This window comes from Pseudorca crassidens, chromosome 4 (genome assembly GCF_039906515.1).
Source record: "Pseudorca crassidens isolate mPseCra1 chromosome 4, mPseCra1.hap1, whole genome shotgun sequence".
NCBI lineage: Eukaryota > Metazoa > Chordata > Mammalia > Artiodactyla > Delphinidae > Pseudorca > Pseudorca crassidens.
The window spans coordinates 151046948-151065224 of record NC_090299.1 but is presented as its reverse complement, the minus strand read 5'-3'; positions in this window follow the sequence as shown (position 1 = coordinate 151065224).

The window sequence follows — 18277 nt, the reverse complement described above, 5'->3', positions numbered from 1 at the left end:
TTCTTATTATGTACTCTTTTCTTACAACTATTCCATTTAGGACATTTTCTTCTGTTCTTTTGATCTGTTTATCAATGTTCAAGTGAAAAATGGTTTTAATAATTGTGGTTTTATATCATCTTGCTTGTTTACTTTTTTCCATTAGAATATCAGAATCAGTTTGGTTCAAAAACAATTCTGTTGGGTTTTTTTAGAGGAAATAGTTACATTTTTATGATGTTGAGTGTACCTATCAAGAAGACAGTGTGAATTTAAACTATTTTCCTGGCCAGAGACTGTTTTGACCAAAAGAATGAGGTGGAAGGAATGCTACTTACTTCTTTATTAGTCTTGTAAATTTTCTTTCACATAGGTATTATACATGCTTTTTTTAAAGATATTCCTAGGAATTCTTTTTATCCTAGTTATTGTAAATGTAAAGATCTTTCTAATCATATCATCTAATTTATCATCATATGTATGTTTTCCCAGCCATTTTTCTGATTTCTCTATTCATTTATCTATTTCTCAGTTTCTTTTACTTTTTTGAGTAAAAAAATTATGTTAACCAAACTGATAGTAATTTTATCTCTGAAAGTATACTTTTTAAAAGACAATGTATGACTATTTTCTCAAGTACATTTGTCTACTGGAGTGGAAGCCCACATCATCCTTAAGTGGAAAGCTTGTACATGCACATATAAATAGATACCACGTACTATCCAGAATGAATTTACAACTGGAGTTCCATAAATTTTGTGTTTGGAAGCTAATCGATCTAGTTCAACCTGTGTATGTTACAGATGAGAGAAGAGAGATTCAGAGAAATGAAATGACTCAAGGGAAATCTACCGCTCAGGGAGGACCCAGAATTAGGATGACCAAGTCACCCAGGTGAGAATGGCACTGACACAGTATATTTTCCCCTCCTATTTCCCCCCTTAGTGTACTTTGCGTCCCAATCAAACTAAGCTGTTTGCTTGCCCTGCCTCCACACCTTTGCCTGGTTACTGTCTCTGCATATAATGCTAACCTCACGTGTCCACAAGTCCAATTTCTACCCATCATTTTAAAAACTCATGTCATTTTAAATCATCCTCCCATGACTCTCATTCTCCATAAAATGCAACACTATCCTCATAAACCAAGTATCGATGTGTACCTTTCTCACAGCTCATATCATCTGTAACTTACGTTCACGTGTGCGCAGGTATTGCAACCCTTCCTGGGCCATATGTTATTTGTGGTACTCAGCCTCGTCCTCCTTCAAGTGCTTAGCACACAACATTGAACATAATAGAGAAGTGAAAATATTTCTTGGGTTAATGACTAATATTCATATTTATTGAGCCATTATGTGCACATCTGCACTAGAATCGAAATGTAAATAGGCAGGATTATACACACATCTACATACATGTACAGATATAAATTCTGATGTTAGTAACATTCCATGTATTTAATTCATCAGTGGAGATGTTCTTATATAATGTCTCTGATGAGACAGGCATATTAAGTGTTTTGAAGGTCAGAATGTATTGACCTTAGCATGTGAAATGGTAATTAAAATGATGTAGATGAATGTTTCTTTTTGTAGATCTATTACTGCAGGGAGAAGCATTGAAATTTTTAGTATCTGTAACTGTTCATCAGACAACGTAAAATTGTATAAGGTGAACAAAATGTTTAGAAAACAGCACATTTTCAATTTATTCATCTATTTTTAGGACAAAGAAGCAGCACTTAGAAAGGTCCTAAATGGAATAGTTGTAAGAAAATAGAGTACATAATAAGGGTAAAAACTGGAAAAAAGACCTTGGAAATAGTCTATTCTATTTATTTGGATACTTTTTTCCCACAGATATATTTCATACTTGATATTCAAGATTCTACAGTTAAGAGGCTAACCAAGCAAGCCTGCTTGCTTGTTTTTGGAATAAAATTTATTTGTGTTTTATTTTTGACTTTCAAGTGAATTTCTGTTTGTCAAAAGCTGACCGTAATATCTGTTAGAGCAGATCATATGCATAATCTAAACACCAAACACCCAACAGGAATGTATACAAATAGTCACCAAAAATCATGTAAGAGAATGTTCATCATAGCAGTACTTTTTTTTAACATCTTTATTGGAGTGTAATTGCTTTACAAGGGTGTGTTAGTTTCTGCTGTATAACAAAGTGAATCAGCTATATGTATACATATATACCCATATCTCCTCTCTCTTGTGTCTCCCTCCCACCCTCCCTATCTCACCCCTCTAGGTGGACACAAAGCACCAAGCTGATCTCCCTGTGCTATGCGGCTGCTTCCCACTAGCTATCTATTTTACGTTTGGTAGTGTATATATGTCCATGCCACTCTCTCACTTCGTCCCAGCTTACCCTTATCCCTCACCATGTCCCCAAGTCCATTCTCTATGTCTGTGTCTTTATTCCTGCCCTGCAACTAGGTTCATCAGAATCTTTTTTTGTTTTAGATTCCATATATATGTGTTAGCATACAGTATTTGTTTTTCTCTTTCTGACTAACTTCACTCTGTATGACAGACTCTAGGTCCATCCACCTCACTACAAATAACTCAATTTCGTTTCTTTTTATGGCTGAGTAATATTCCATTGTGTATATGTGCCATATCTTCTTTAACCATTCATCTGTTGATGGACACTTAGGTTGCTTCCATGTCCTGACTATTGTAAATAGTGCTGCAATGAACATTATGGTACATGTCTCTTTTTGAATTATGGTTTTCTCAGGGTATATGCCCGGTAGTGGTATTGCTGGGTCATATGGTAGTTCTACTTTTAGTTGTTTTTTTTTTTGCGGTACGTGGGCCTATCACTGTTGTGGCCTCTCCCGTTGCAGAGCACAGGCTCCGGACGCGCAGGCTCAGCTGCCATGGCTCATGGGCCTAGCCGCTCCACGGCATGTGGGATCTTCCCGGACCGGGGCAAGAACCCGTGTCCCCTGCATCAGCAGGTGGACGCTCAACCACTGCGACACCAGGGAAGCCCTACTTTTAGTTTTTTAAGGAACGTCCATACTGTTATGCATAATGGCTATATCAATTTACATTCCCACCAACAGTGCAAGAGGGTTCCCTTTTCTCTATACCCTCTCCAGCATTTCTTGTTTGTAGGTTTTTTGATGATGGACATTCTGACCAGTGTGAGGTAATACCTCATTGTGGTTTTGATTTGCATTTCTCTAATGACTAGTGATGTTGAGCATCCTTTCATGTATTTGTTGGCAATCTGTATATCTTTGGAGAAATGTCTATTTAGGTCTTCCGCGGATTTTTGGATTGGGTTGTTTGTTTTTTTGATATTGAGCTGCATGAGCTGTTTGTATATTTTGGAGATTAATCCTTTGTCAGTTGCTTCGTTGGCAAATATTTTCTCCCATTCTGAGGGTTGTATTATTGTCTTGTTTATGGTTTCCTTTGTTGTGCAAAAACTTTTAAGTTTCATTAGGTCCCATTTGTTTATTTATGTTCTTATTTCCATTTCTCTAGGAGGTGGGTCAAAAAGGATCTTGCTGTGACTTATGTCATAGAGTGTTCTGCCTATGTTTTCCCCAAGGAGTTTTATAGTGTCTGGCCTCACCTTTGGGTCTTTAATCCATTCTGAGTTTATTTCTGTGTATTGTGCTAGGGAGTGTTCTAATTTCATTCTTTTACATGTAGCTGTTCAGTTTTCCCAGCACCACTTATTGAAGAGGCTGTCTTTTCTCCATTGTATATTCTTGCCTCCTTTGTCAAAGATAAGGTGACCATATGTATGTGGGTTTATCTCTGGACTTTCTATCCTGTTTCATTGATCTTTATTTCTGTTTTTGTGCCAGTACCATACTCTCTTGATTACTGTAGCTTTGTAGTTTAGTCTGAAGTCAGAGAGCTTAATTCTTCCAGCTCTGTTTTTCTTTCTCAAGATTGCTTTGGCTCTTTGGGGTCTTTTGTGTTTCCATTACAAATTATGAATTTTTTTGTTCTAGTTCTCTGAAAATTGCCATTGGTAGTTTGATAGGGATTGCAATGAATCTGTGGATTGCTTTGGGTAGTATAGTCATTTTCACAATGTTGATTCTTCCAATCCAAGAACATGGTATATCTCTCCATCTGTTTGTATCATTTTTAATTTCTTTCATCAGTGTCTTATAGTTTTCTGCATACAGATCTTTTGTCTCCTTAGGTAGGTTTATTCCTAGGCATTTTATTCTTTTTGTTGCAATGGTAAATGGGAGTGTTTCCTTAATTTCTCTTACAGATTTTTTGTCGTTAGTGTATAGGAATCCAAGAGATTTCTGTGCATTAATTTTCTATTCTGCAACTTCACCAAATTCATTGATTAGCTCTAATAGTTTTCTGGTAGCATCTTTAGGATTCTCCACATCATAGCAGTATTTGCGTTAGTCCCAAACTGTAAGCTACCCAAATACCTATCAAGAGAGTAATAGGTAAATATATAGTAATATTCTCACACAATGGAATACTGTACAGTGATGAGAATGACCAAACTTCACTGTAATTAATGATATAAATGAATCACACAAACCAACACCCAGTGAAAGGAGTGAGATACAAAACACTGCACACTGTATGAAATCAATCAAACAAAATATGAAACGGGTAAAACTAACCTATGCTGTTAGAAATAAAGATAGAGGTTACCCTTGGCGGGTGGTGACTGGAGGGGACATCAGAGAGAGTTCTGATTTCTGGTAACGTAACCATGCTCAGTAAGGGCATTCTTCACTTGCGTGTGCTCTGTTACAGAAAATAATTAAGCATATGGACTTGTGTGTATTGTTCTGTACATATATTTTAATTCCATAAAAGTTCTAACGGTGCTGTCAACCAATCAGCTGGAAAATCAGATTTGTACATTTAAAATCTAGTTATTGGGGCTACTTTCCTGCAATTGGCATAATTCACTCGTTTCAACATGTAGGAAGTGAATCTGCCTTTGTCAACAGTGGAAATAAAAAGGGATCATATTTTCTTGTATAAATCTAGAAAAAAAGAAGTATAATACCAATATACATGTGTGGTATTTTCCAGGTCATAGAGGGGTTTCAGATACATCATTTTAGTTTATCCTCACTCCTGTACTCTTTAGGCTACATAGAGACTATTCCAATCTTGGGAACAAAAGAACTTTTATTCTAGGAAATCTATGGCCCCTGCCTAAAAGTAATATTTCTTTATGAAGCTGCTATTTCCATTGTATAATTTAAAATCATAGAAACATCTTTAACATAAAAATTTGATAAATTTTATTACAATTGGTAGAGGTACTGGTGCTCAAGTTTGTATGATCTTTCCAAGGTTTGCTCTGATAATTATTGGCAATATTTTTAGGTCCCTTTGAGTGAGGCTAGCGTTATTTTTCACTATTTGTAATTGTGAATTTTAAAAAGTTTTCTAGGCCTTAGAATGAATGAACAGAGCATATTTGGAGAAATCATCTTTATATTTATTCATATGTGCTGATAACATTAACTCAAATTAGGTATTTTCATAAACATTCTGGATATACTCCTATCTAATTAAACTTTAAAAAGCAACCTCTCCTATTGATATAAAGATGAATCATGTAGTTTTCACCAAGAAATAAAAGCTTGAATTCACATGACTTATGCCTTGATTCTGACCCACCTCTTTGTCTGCCCCTGCAGTTAAAATGAAAGCATCTGTAGCTGTAATCACTGAAGCAAAAAGACCCAAACTTAAACCACATGCTTGGAATTACAGTTCCAGCTTTATCTTGCCTCAGTTGCTGAATCTATTAAACCTATCAGCCCTATTTAAAATTAAGACTCACAGTAACTCTCTGTACTTTCCAAAGGCAAAACCCTTGTTTTGTTGTTATGGGCAGTATTTTGTTTATTTATTTATTTACTTACTTACTTATTTATTTATTTATTTATTTTTACTGCGTAGCTTGTGGGACCTTAGTTCCCCGACCAGGCATTGAACCCTTGCACATGCTGCGTATGTGCAGAGTCCAGACCACTGAACCGCCATGGAATTTCCTTGTTTTGTGGTATGACTAACTAAGATAATGCATGAAAAATAGTACTTACCTCATCTTTACTACTTACTAAATATCAGGTGATATTATTATTTTTATTATTATTTTCATCAGTGGAAATAGACAAGATAGATAAGATATTAGGTGCTTGATAAATGCATGGTGAATGAAAGAGTCATTATAAATTGCTCTAAAATATTCTCTAGGATTATCTGTAAGGAGCGAGAGATATGGCTGGTCTAGGAAATGTATTCTAAACAATTTTATAGTGATTGCTTCTGTATAAAAATGGATTTTTCCCATTTTTCTGATTTCAGAAACATTTCACATTACTCTTCTAAAAACTACACGTTTTATTTACAGTAGTTTTAGCTGCAAAGATACCACATATACCTCACACAACCAATTTCCCGTGTTGTTAACATTTAACATGACTCTGAAACATGTGTCACAACTAAAGAACTAATATTTACTAAGTTATTATTATCTGAAACCCATAGTTTATTCGGATTTCATTAGTTTTGCATTAATCATAGTTTCTGTTTCAGCATCCCATCCAGGTTACCATGGTTACATGTAACCATGTAATCCATTGTATCTCCTAAGGTGCTTCTTGGCTAAGGTGGTGTCTCAGGATTCCTTGCTTTTGATGACCTTGACAGTTTTGAGGATTACTGATCAGATATTTTGTAGACTATCCCTCAAATTGGGTTGTTTGATTTTTTTCTTGGTTAGAGGGAGGTTATGGGTTTTTAGGAAATAGATCACGGAGATGAAGTGCGATTTTCATCACGTCACCTCAAGGGTACACCCTGCCACTGTGAATTTTCACCATTAATGTTAACCATTATTACCTGGTGAAGGTAATGATTACCAGGTTTCTCCACTGCTAAGTTACTTTTCCTCCTCTTTCCATACTGTGTTCTTTGGAAGCAAGTTACTCTGTGGCCCACATTTAAGAAGTGGAGAGTGTACAGCAATGTAACATTGTTAATCAACTATGCGCCAATGTAAAATAAAAATTTAAAAAGGTAATAGATTAATAATTGTATTTTACATCTATGTTGGTGTAAGGAAGAATACAATATTAATATAATAAAATCATTAATGGTTAAAAAGAAAAAGTGGAGAGGATGCCTCACCTCCTTGAAGGAGGAGATACATGTAAGTTATTTGGCATTTTTCTACACAGATTTTTCTCCTCTTCATTTAATTATTTATTCAATCATTTACTTGTGTCAGCATGATATTAACTTCATACCTTTATACTCTTAAACATGTACTTTGGAGTAATATATAGTAATATGTTAATTATTTTTCCTGATTGGATTGTTCTGTCTTTGACCATTTGGAGGCTCTTTATTGGTTCCTATATCCCTTTGACATACCTCCATCCTTTGCTTTTTGACCACTGTCTTTCTGGCACTACAAGATGCTTGAGGCTTACCTTGTCTTAGTCCTAGAATCAGTCGTTTCTCCAAGGAACGCTGATTTCTTTTATTGGACAATGCCATCAGAGCAGTGCCAGATGTGTGATGCAAATTTATGTTTACCCCAACTTTATTATTTTAAAATATATTTAATTTTCACTACTTCCCTCTAATTTTTGAGGGAACATTAAAAAAACCAAGATTAGGCACTGGGTTCACAGTGCTTTTTACACTAAAAGATATTTCAGAATATTGATATTAAAACTATATCAATTAACAAATTATTTCCAATAATTAGGTTCATCTTAGTTTCATCAACTTACTAAAATTCTACTATAAATATATTTTGCTCAAATTTTGGTTAGATAATAAAACTAAGAGATCTTTTCTGTGAGATAAAATCTTGTTCACTTTGAAAGGATTGTTAACACACCATAAGTGAACCAGGCAGATAGGAATCACTGCAGGTAAAATCCTTAAGAGGATGTGCGTTTTTATGACGCACATCAATATTTTCCTTACTTGAAAAAAATTTTTAGGTATTTGTTCTATACAATAGAAAATACACTCTTTTCTGAGATTCCATGGCAGTATCTTTGATTACACAAACTAGTAATAAGGTAAAGAAATAAAATGAAGATATGAAATGTAGAAGTTTAGGACAAGAAATCACTCACCCATAGGAAGAGTGTACGGAACTTTTTCTGCTTTCATGAGATATATATATATTTTAAGTACAAAGCTTATTTACTGCTGATTTACAGAATCTATTTGCAAAAGTGCCTTTTTCTTACATTGGTTCTGTTTCCTATTGTAAGAGGAGAGAGATAAGCATCACTTATTTATTTACTTTGTCTTATTTATTTTTTGTCTTATTCAAACTGCTCCTTAAGGGACTCGCCTGTTGGTGCAGTGGTTAAGAATCCGCCTGCCAATGCAGGGGACACAGATTAGAGCCCTGGTCCGGGAAGATCCCACATGCAGCGGAGCAACTACGCTCACGCACCACAACTACTGAGCCTGTGCTCTAGAGCACATGAGCCACAACTACTGAAGCCCGCACACCTAGAGCCCATGCTCTGCCACAAGAGAAGCCACCACAATGAGAAGCCCGTGCACCGCAACGGTGAGTAGCCCCCGCTCGCTGCAACTAGAGAAAAACCACGTTCAGCAACAAAGACCCAACACAGCCAAAAATAAATAAGTAAATAATTTACCAAAAAAAAAAAAACCCAAACAAAGTGCTCCTTAATGCTCTATAGTTACAACTTTTCTAAAGATGAACAAATGGATATTAGCCCTGCTTTTGAAACTAAAGAGGTGTCATTTGAATTAAGATATCACTCAGTAAGAGTGTCCATTTCCTTTAATTTTATACTCAGAGAAATGGAAATAGAAATTCAAATGTATAACCTTCTCTTGTGTAAAAAGAAAATGAATTAGCCATGGGACGACTTTTTAAGTCCCATTCAGTTTTGAAATTTAGTAAGTCTGCAGAGAAACTTAAATTTAATGGTCATATGCTTTGCTAAGGTTTCCACAGCCATCATAAAGGTGGAAATTCTCAGAATAAAGAAAACGCCATTTTTTTTTCACTTTAGGCTAGCCATAGGGACATAGGCTATGTCACTACCGCCTTTGCAAAGTTGAAACATGTTTAGAAGTGTGATCTTAATGATTTCAGAGTTTGAACTTCCTGATTGATTTGTAGACTTGCTCTCCGGTGGCTGAAAATTTGAGAATCAGGAAAATCTCAAGAAGGCAGAACAAACTACTAACTTTTAGAATAAAATAGTAATATGCTTGAAGCAGGAGTCATTTCTCTTGTTACTTTTATTACCATTTTCTCAATGCTCCTTAGTCCTATTCTGAACTGCTTTGGAGTCTATGCATTGTAAGCTGTCATTCATTTATGCTGGTCCCTCCTGATTTCTTGGTTGGCTTTCTAGTAGATATTTCTAACATAAATGTAGAACTCTGTCTGTATCAAAAACCCAAATTCAGCTGATGTTGTGAACATAGGATAGTATCTTAACAGAGACCTGAATTCACTCCATTCTGATGGTCAGTTATTATTTGACAGGAGAGGAAAATATGCATTTGTTTGTTCTGATCACATATTCATTTATTCAGAAGGCATAAGAAGGATTCAGGAGATGCATATTTTAAATGAAGATCAAAATCTGAAATAAGTGAGGGTTGAATGAAAGGTGATATAACCATAATGTCCTTAGCATTCCATCCAAAATTGGGGGATTCATTTTGAGTTCTCATTTCATGCGGCTCATCGTGCGGGGTCAGGACAATTTTTGGTTCAATTTTAGCATGGGGGAGGGCTTGGGTGGACTGGGAAAGAGAGGAAGAATAGGTTTTAGAGCACCTATGAAATCCTGAAAGCAATTGTTTCGCTTTCACAAAAAATAAAGCAATAAACACGGTTCATAAAATATATCAATTCTATGTCTGTATCTTATAATCATACTAGTAGATATTGTATAGTTTATCATCATCTCCTCTGTGATAGAAACTTCACACGATCCATATTATTGCTTTAATAAGTTGCTTGTAAATGGGTCTGACTTTGCTGTGGATTACTGAAGATGTTTAATACCAGGCTTTTTGGGTAAGGCGACTTTCTGTATTCAAATGTCCAATGCCTTCCTGGTGTTTGACCCTTGTTCACTGTGGTCTCAGAGTAGGATGAGCTTTTTAGTTGGAAAATGCTGAATAAACTCTCTCTAATCTACCGTCCAGAGCTGCACTGGCATCTCTCCCTGATATACAATAACAGCCTTCATCTTGTTCATGTAAAATAAATCATGTTATAGTACATATGACAAAGTGACTGACACATATTCCAACGGTCTCTTTTCTAACTTAAATGGGAAAGTAGGCCTAAGTTTATGTTTCCGTAGTTTCCCTTATCTCTCCCACGTTCTGTTGAAAAATCCTTTATTCTTGCTCTTTTCTACCTTATTTCACCTTATATTCCTGGAAGAGTATTACTGCACTTTCACATTGTGCTCCAGATGAGCACTGTATTCGCAAACTGTATATTGATAGAGAAGTAGACAGTCATCTGTTCTTAGATGTTTGAATTTCAAGTGGAAAATCATGCTAGGCAAAAATTATAACTCCTACCAAAGCCAGAGGAATCCAAGTGTGATCAGCTCATAGTACTTAGCTTAATGCTGAGATTGAGGTTTCAGGTTTGGTGAGCTCAGCACTGACAAGCAGGAAGACTTTGCACACATCATTTCTCATCTTTGAGATTCTGATTCCCCAGATGTAAAACAGGTATGTGAGACCATGATTCTGATTCCTTTCAAATTTAGCATTTTATGGTTCACTATTTCATTAAAAATAATATGGATTTAAAATAGGCTTAGTATATTTAACATAAACACAGACGACAACTTAGAAGATAAACATTATCCACACTTCCTTTGCTTTTTTTTTTTTTTTGAGGTACGCGGGCCTCTCACTGTTGTGGCCTCTCCCGTTACGGAGCACAGGCTCCGGACGCGCAGGCTCAGCGGCCATGGCTCACGGGCCCAGCCGCTCCACAGCATGTGGGATCTTCCCGGACCGGGGCACGAACCCGTGTCCCCTGCATCGGCAGGCGGACTCTCAACCACTGCGCCACCAGGGAAGCCCTTCCTTTGCTCTTTTTAAAAAAAATCATGGAAATATAGTTGATTTACAATGTTGTATCTATTCTTGTTTAGATTCTTTTCCCTTATAAGCTATTACAAGACACTGAGTAGAGTTCCCTGTGCTATACAGTCGGTCCTTGCTGGTTATCTATTTTACATATAATAGTGTGTGTATGTTAATCCCAGTCTCCCAGTTTATCCCTCCCCACACCCCTGTCCTCTTTGGTAACCAAAAGTGTGTTTTCTATGCCTGTGGGTCTACTTTTGTTTTGTAAATAATTTCATTTCTATCTTTTTTTTAGATTCCACGTATCCACACTTACCCCACTGTAATACGGCCATGGAAAGAAACATAGAGAATGATCCAAGGCACCTGAGGACTGTAATGCTCACGTGCATGTTCTTATCATGATGCCTGCATCAAAGTGGCGCTTGATAAATATTTTACTTCCTCTTCTTAAGTTTCACTTCATTGTTATCTATCCTGAACTTCTATTCTCCAGTTATTTATCTTACTACCCAGTCCTTCCTATGTTTGTTTTTAAATCTACGGAGTTTAAACACATTTATTTTTATTAGAATTGTTTTCTCCAAAGATGAACAATAAAATGTGGATTACTGTTTAAATAGAATGTGCTGGAAAGGATGCGTAGGCTCATTGCCTGGATATACATGATTTACTCTCTCTGATCTTACCCCACATTTTGATCTTCCTTTATTCTTGACACTGAATTTTTTATCTTTTATAATCTTACTGAAGTGTTTGTTTATATTTCTCTAAGCCATTATAAAAACCTTTTGGGATATAAAAAGTAGAGTGTAAATAAATAATTGATATGTTCCCCCTCAACTCTAACACTCTCTGGACTCTCCAATTTAAGTCATGTTTCTAGATCGCCGTGAATGCCATTTTCTAAAACTCCAACTGGTGCCACCATTAGAACCCATTTTATTTTATTTATTTATTTTTGTGGTACGCGGGCCTCTCACTGTTGTGGCCTCTCCCGTCGCGGAGCACAGGCTCCGGACGCGCAGGCTTAGCAGCCATGGCTCACGGGCCTAGCAGCTCCGCAGCACGTGGGATCTTCCCAGACCGGGGCACGAACCCGCATCCCCTGCAAAGGTAGGCGGACTCTCAACCACTGTGCCACCGGGGAAGCCCAGAACCCATTTTTTTTGTTAAGACTCATCTTCATCCTGAAAAAATGGTGTCTGGAGGCCCTCCTAACTGGTTCATCTGACTTAATACCACAAGGTTACTCTTTTGAACAATTCCTGTTTAATCAGGCCACTTTCATTCATAAATTCCTAATTACCAACATAGTAAAGTTAAAACCTTTAATATAAAACTTCCTTAATAAAATTTCCTTAGTTCTTAGTAGGTTTATCTCCTGCCATACCCTTCTGTCTACCTTATACATTCCACTCATATAGATCAATTTGCAATTTTCTTAGGAGTTGTGATCTTGAATGCCTCCAGGTAATTTTGACGTATAAAGGCATTCCAGCACCCTATTTGAGACAGGGAAAGCAGCCTATGAAATCTCTATATCTTAAAATTCAATTTATATTACCACATGTACAGCTTTCCTTAATTCCCCAGGCAGAATTATTTCATTCCTTTGTATTCACATAGCACCTATTCATACCTTTCTTATGGCATTTATCACAATGTATTTTATTTATGTGTTACTTTTTCTCACTAAACTATAAACTCGAAGCTAATGCCTTTAGTTGGCACTCAATAAATGTTGAATGAAACAATGAATATGGAAATGAATAAATTAATGAAGTAGGAAATAGTTCATTTTAGGTGTCAAGGTAAATTACAACTTTTAATAGATTAGAAACACAAGATAACATCTTTGGTTTTTTTGTCTTCATTACGGAGAATGGAGAAACTCAAGCAGAAAGAGCCACACTATGTAAACACAAACCTGTGTTCAGAGAACTTGAAGGAAAATATAAGATTTTATCTAATCTCAGCTGAATTTAATGAAAGAGAATGGGAAAAGATGGGAAGCTATATACTGTTTCTAGTTAATTGGTAATTTTGGTGAACTTTTGTCAGAATACAGGATCAAAGATGAATGAGACGTGGTTCTGATGCATTTCAGTTAAAATAATAAATGTTTATAAAACCTAAAATGTTTAAAATTGATAGCCCATTGTCTACACACACACACACACCCCCCCCACACACCAAACATAAACACACACAGAGGTATACACATGTAAATGGGAATAGACATACACATGAGGGTTTCAAGTTTCTTTGCAGGATAAATGAGTCTGTTAGTAATTCACTTTGTTACAGACAATTTAACATTTTTAACATTCAGCTGATACGCTGTGTTAGAATAAGTCTAGTCCAATAAATAGTGCGGTTTGCTTCTTTATGGCTTATTTGTTGCAGGTTTTATTGATCCTTCCCTTTTGACCTCAGTGAAAACAAAAGAAAATATTAAGAAACAAGTCAAAGAGAAGATGTAAAAGTCAAAAGGTAACATACTTACTATACGTCCTAACCTAGTGAATTATGACTCCAAAAGAAAGTGGAGAGTGTGAGTCAGAGTGAAAAAAAAAAATAGAGAGAAAATAAAGGTTTGTTCCCCTGCTTTGACACTAGAGAAGGCAGAATGGATAGAAAATAATTTGGACTTTCCAGGAAATAAGAGGAAACTACTTTAACGACCTACAGGTACCTGTGAGCCCCATTTTTCACACTCTGCAGGAAGGAAAGTCAGACAAAGAGGCAGCTGACTAGCTTTCCTCTAGCCTCGTTATTTTATATTTGCAATGCTTTCCTAACTGCCAGGACTGTAGAACTGCAGCATTTGTATATTATGTACATGCAAAGTGCAAAGACCACCTCAGCTACTGAAGACCTAATTTTCAGACTACATAGATGCACTTTATAAAAACCTTAACAATGAACTGGTTAACATAGGAGAAATTATTATCTCCATTGACAGCCTCTGAAATAGTTGAATAAATTAATTTAAAGCCCAGAAGCCGGACCTCCCTTTTGGGTATACATTTCAAAGACGGCGAGCCATAAAAGGTGGGGTATTTACATCTTATCGTTCTGCTCCTTAGCCTTCATTTAGGTGATATATTGTAATGATATCCTGGTCTAAACGTGAGAGAAATGACTGATGATGCTTTTAACCCTCATGAATGAAAAGTTAATCATGTCACAATAGTAATTCTATTTAAAATATGCCACAACCCTTTGATGATCACTTGAAATTTTTCGCAGAGAAATATGCTTGTGTTACATCTTAGTAAATATGACTGGAAATATCATAAGTGGCCATAAAGTAATTGGTAATAAAATTCTATGAAATACCACGTATTCTCTGAATGCATCCTAGAACTCCTATTAATGTTAATTGGTATAACTAAGCCAGCACAAATGGGAACAAGATGTTTTAACATCTAACACTTTGGAAACTTAGTAGTCATAAGCAGAATCAATAGGACTTGGGCCATATGTTACATGTGAATCCATCCTTGTAAACGGCTGCAATTTGGCATGAACACAGATTCTTCTCTTGGCCTAGCTAAGAAGAATTTTCTTTCTGCCTGTGAGTCACAGTGTAGAAGTAATAATATCAAAAATCCTTATGCCATTATTCTTTAAGGAAAATACTATATGACTACAAAATGCTATCTATTTTTAAAATCTATTTGTCTTATAAAGTAACATTTAGTAATTTCAAATAGTGTCGAGGAATGTGGAAGCCATAATTTATTTTTCTGGCTCCATCATTGACTTGCTTTGGGATTCTAGATGAGATATGCAGCCTTTATACGCGCTTCAGCTCATGAAGCTGTAAAATTTGTACAAAGCAGCCATCATGCTCTGTAGTAACCTGATGAGGAAATAAATTTAAAATATAATTAGGTTACCCAAAAGGAACACTTTGCTGGAAATATTTCTACTCTTCACATGTGGGGCACACACTTGAGGTGGCACCGTAGATTCCCTTCCAGAACCTGCAACTACAGGATGGTTTGGGGCTTCCTCTTTTATACTGTTGCTTTGAGATAGTCAATCCTTTTCACCCTTTCTCCTCCCTACTACTCTTTATATAGCATTCAGCTTGATAACCTTTTATCATCCTAAAATATTCCTACTGTATTCAACAGCTATATATTAAACACCTTTCAAGAGCTGGCAATGAATCTTTGTGTTATAGAGTCAACAATCCCTGCCCTCAGTAAGCTGACATTCTGGTGGGTGATCAGAGACAATACATGAGACCAATAAATTGTGTAGTACATCAGAAGAAAAATATTATGAGTAAATGAGGCAGTGAAGGAGACAGAGAATGCTAATAGGATGTGTTGCAGTTTTAAGCAGAATTGTCAGGAAGGTTTCCCGAAACGGTGATGGCTGAGTAAAGACTCTCTCGAGAAAGAAGTAGGGAAATACCTGGGGGAAGAGAATTCTAGGCAGAGGTTGGAGCAAGGGCAATTCCTTGAGTTGGGGGAGTACAGCAACGTACTTGTGTAAGAACAACAACGAGGCCAGTGAAGTGCTGTAGAATGAGCAAGGGGCTAGTAGGAGGGGAAGTGGTCTCATAGGTAGCTGGTGAGAGGGCTTTGGCATTTACTCTGAGTTGGGTGGAAAGGCATGGGGAGGTTTTAAGCTGCGTGTGATATGGTATGAATTACATACATATTGAGATAATCACTCTGCCTCTTGTTTTGAGAACAGATATTGAAGGGACAAAGATGAAAGTAGGGAAACCAGTATGGAGGCTGTTGCAATAATCTACAGGAGAGATGATGGCGCCTTTGACTAGAGTGGTAGCAGTAACAATGCAGAGAGATGGTCAGATTCCTGATATGTTTTGCATCTAGAACCAAGATGATTTGCTTTTAGATTGAAATTTTGGTGTGGGAGAGAATACATCTCCAAGGAGTTTGGCCTGAGCACCCAGAAGACGGAACTTGACATTCATTGAGATGTAAAAGACTGTAGTGAGAGGGGAAATCAGGAGAGTCATTGTAAGTACATTGGGTTTGAAATATATCTTATCATCGGGACACAAATGGCAAATGGACGGTTGTATACAGTATTCTAATCTGGAGTTAAGGAGAGGTCCAATCTGGAGATATAGATTTGGCAATCATAAGCAGAGCAATGTTATTTAAAGCCAAGGAACTGGATCAGATCACCAAAGGAGTAAGTGTAGACCAAAAAAAAAAAAAGGACCAAGGCTTAAGTCCTGAAGCTCTTCAACAGAAAGAGACCAGGCAGATGAGGAAAAGCCTGTGAGTCTGGAAAATATCAGCCAGTGAGGCAAAGGGAAATCCACAAGAATGGTTCCCAGAAACAAAGAGAAGAAGGTATTTCAAGAAAGAGGGAGTGATCTATTTTGTTAGAAGTTGCTGACAGGCCAGGTGGGCTGGGTACTGGGAACTGACCTTGGGACATAGAAATGCAGGGTTGTTACCATCGGTGACAATAGTATTTTTGGAGTTGTCATGGGAAAGAAACCTGACTCACGTGGATTCAAGATTGAAAGGGAGGAGAGGAATGGGTGACAGTGAGCACAGGCAGCTCCTCTGAGAAGTTTTGTTCTGTAAAGAGGAGCCAGAAAAGGGGGGAGTAGTTACAAGGAGATGTGGAGTCAAGAAGAGGCTCTTTAACAAGAGTTAATAGAATACTTCTAGGTGCTTGTGTACTTGCTATTCTGCATGCTTCTTAATGAAATAAGAACCAAAGTTACCATCTTACAGTAAATACAGGAAGGCATGTTGGACGTCTGAGGAGTGGAGAGTTGGAAAGTAAATCAGCTAGGAAAACATATGGACCATCCAGAATGAGGCTGAGCATAACGGAAGCTAATGTCCCAGTTATGAGAGGATGCAAGTGGAGGATGGCTTTGAGAATCGCCTCCAAATCTCCATGTTCTTTTTCCTTCAGTTTCTCTTTTCTTTTTTTTTTCTTTTTTCTTTTCCTTTCTTTTCTTTTCTTTTTTCTTTTCTTTTCTTTTCCTTTCCTTTTTCCTTTTTTTCCTGCCATTACAAAACAGGTATGACATGTCATTATACCATCCCAGGCTAGCTTGACAGAAGCAAAGGATATGTCAGATTATAAAATAACAGTGTTTAAGCAATATTCTGAGTGACTCTATACTCTGACAACCTCCTAATTCTTAAAAAGAATTCAGTGACCACTTCTGGGAACTTTTCTTTTTGTTGTTTATGTAGCTGTATGGCACACACACTTTATTTCTGATTATTATTCTGTTTTTAGATGATTCTTTTCTCTAGATCCTCGTTGCCTGAAGCTTACTTTGTGCCCTCATTATCTTTCACGTGGACTATGGTATTTTCTTCGTGAAAATGTTCACTGCTTCTCATTTCTGCATTCTGAAATTCAGTCCACATGCTATGTTTTTTTAATTGAAGTATAGTTGATTTACAATGTTGTATTAGTTATCTATTTTATATATATAAATCAAAAGGGGGAGGGCCCCCTTTTCCCCCTGGCTACCATAAAATTGCTTTCTACATCTATAATTCTATTTCTGTTTTGTAGATAAGTTCATTTGTACCCTTTTAATAGATTCCACATATAAGTGTTATCATATAATATTTGTCTTTCTCTGTCTGGTTTACTTCACTTAGTATGGTTGCATCCATGTTGCTGCAAGTGGCATTATTTTGTTCTTTTTTATAGCTGAGTAACATTCCATTGTATATATATGTACCAAATCTTCTTTATCCATTCCTCTGTTGATAAATTTTAAATTTCATAATCTTGGCTGACCTTCCTGTTCTCTTTCTTAGATTACATACTTGCTTCCTGTATACCTCACTCATTACAATGCATCTGCTCTTTTCCAAAAGTACGTTGCTTTTTCAGCCTTCCACCATGTGTATACGGATCTCTGTGCCCTTTCCACCTAGAAAAGGATAGGCCAATAGACCTAACTCAAGCATCCCCTCCAGGACAGTCTCCCTTCACTTATTCTGTGTGCAGTTACCAGTTCTCTCATCTGTGCTTCCTTCTCCCCCCTTGAATTTTGTCTCATTAGGGCAGGATTTTTGATTTACTGTCATATCCCTCATGTCCAGAAGTGTTCTTAGCTAAATGTAGGTGCACAAACTACCAGATAAATAAAGAGCACCTTAACCCATATGGCAGGATCTGGAACAT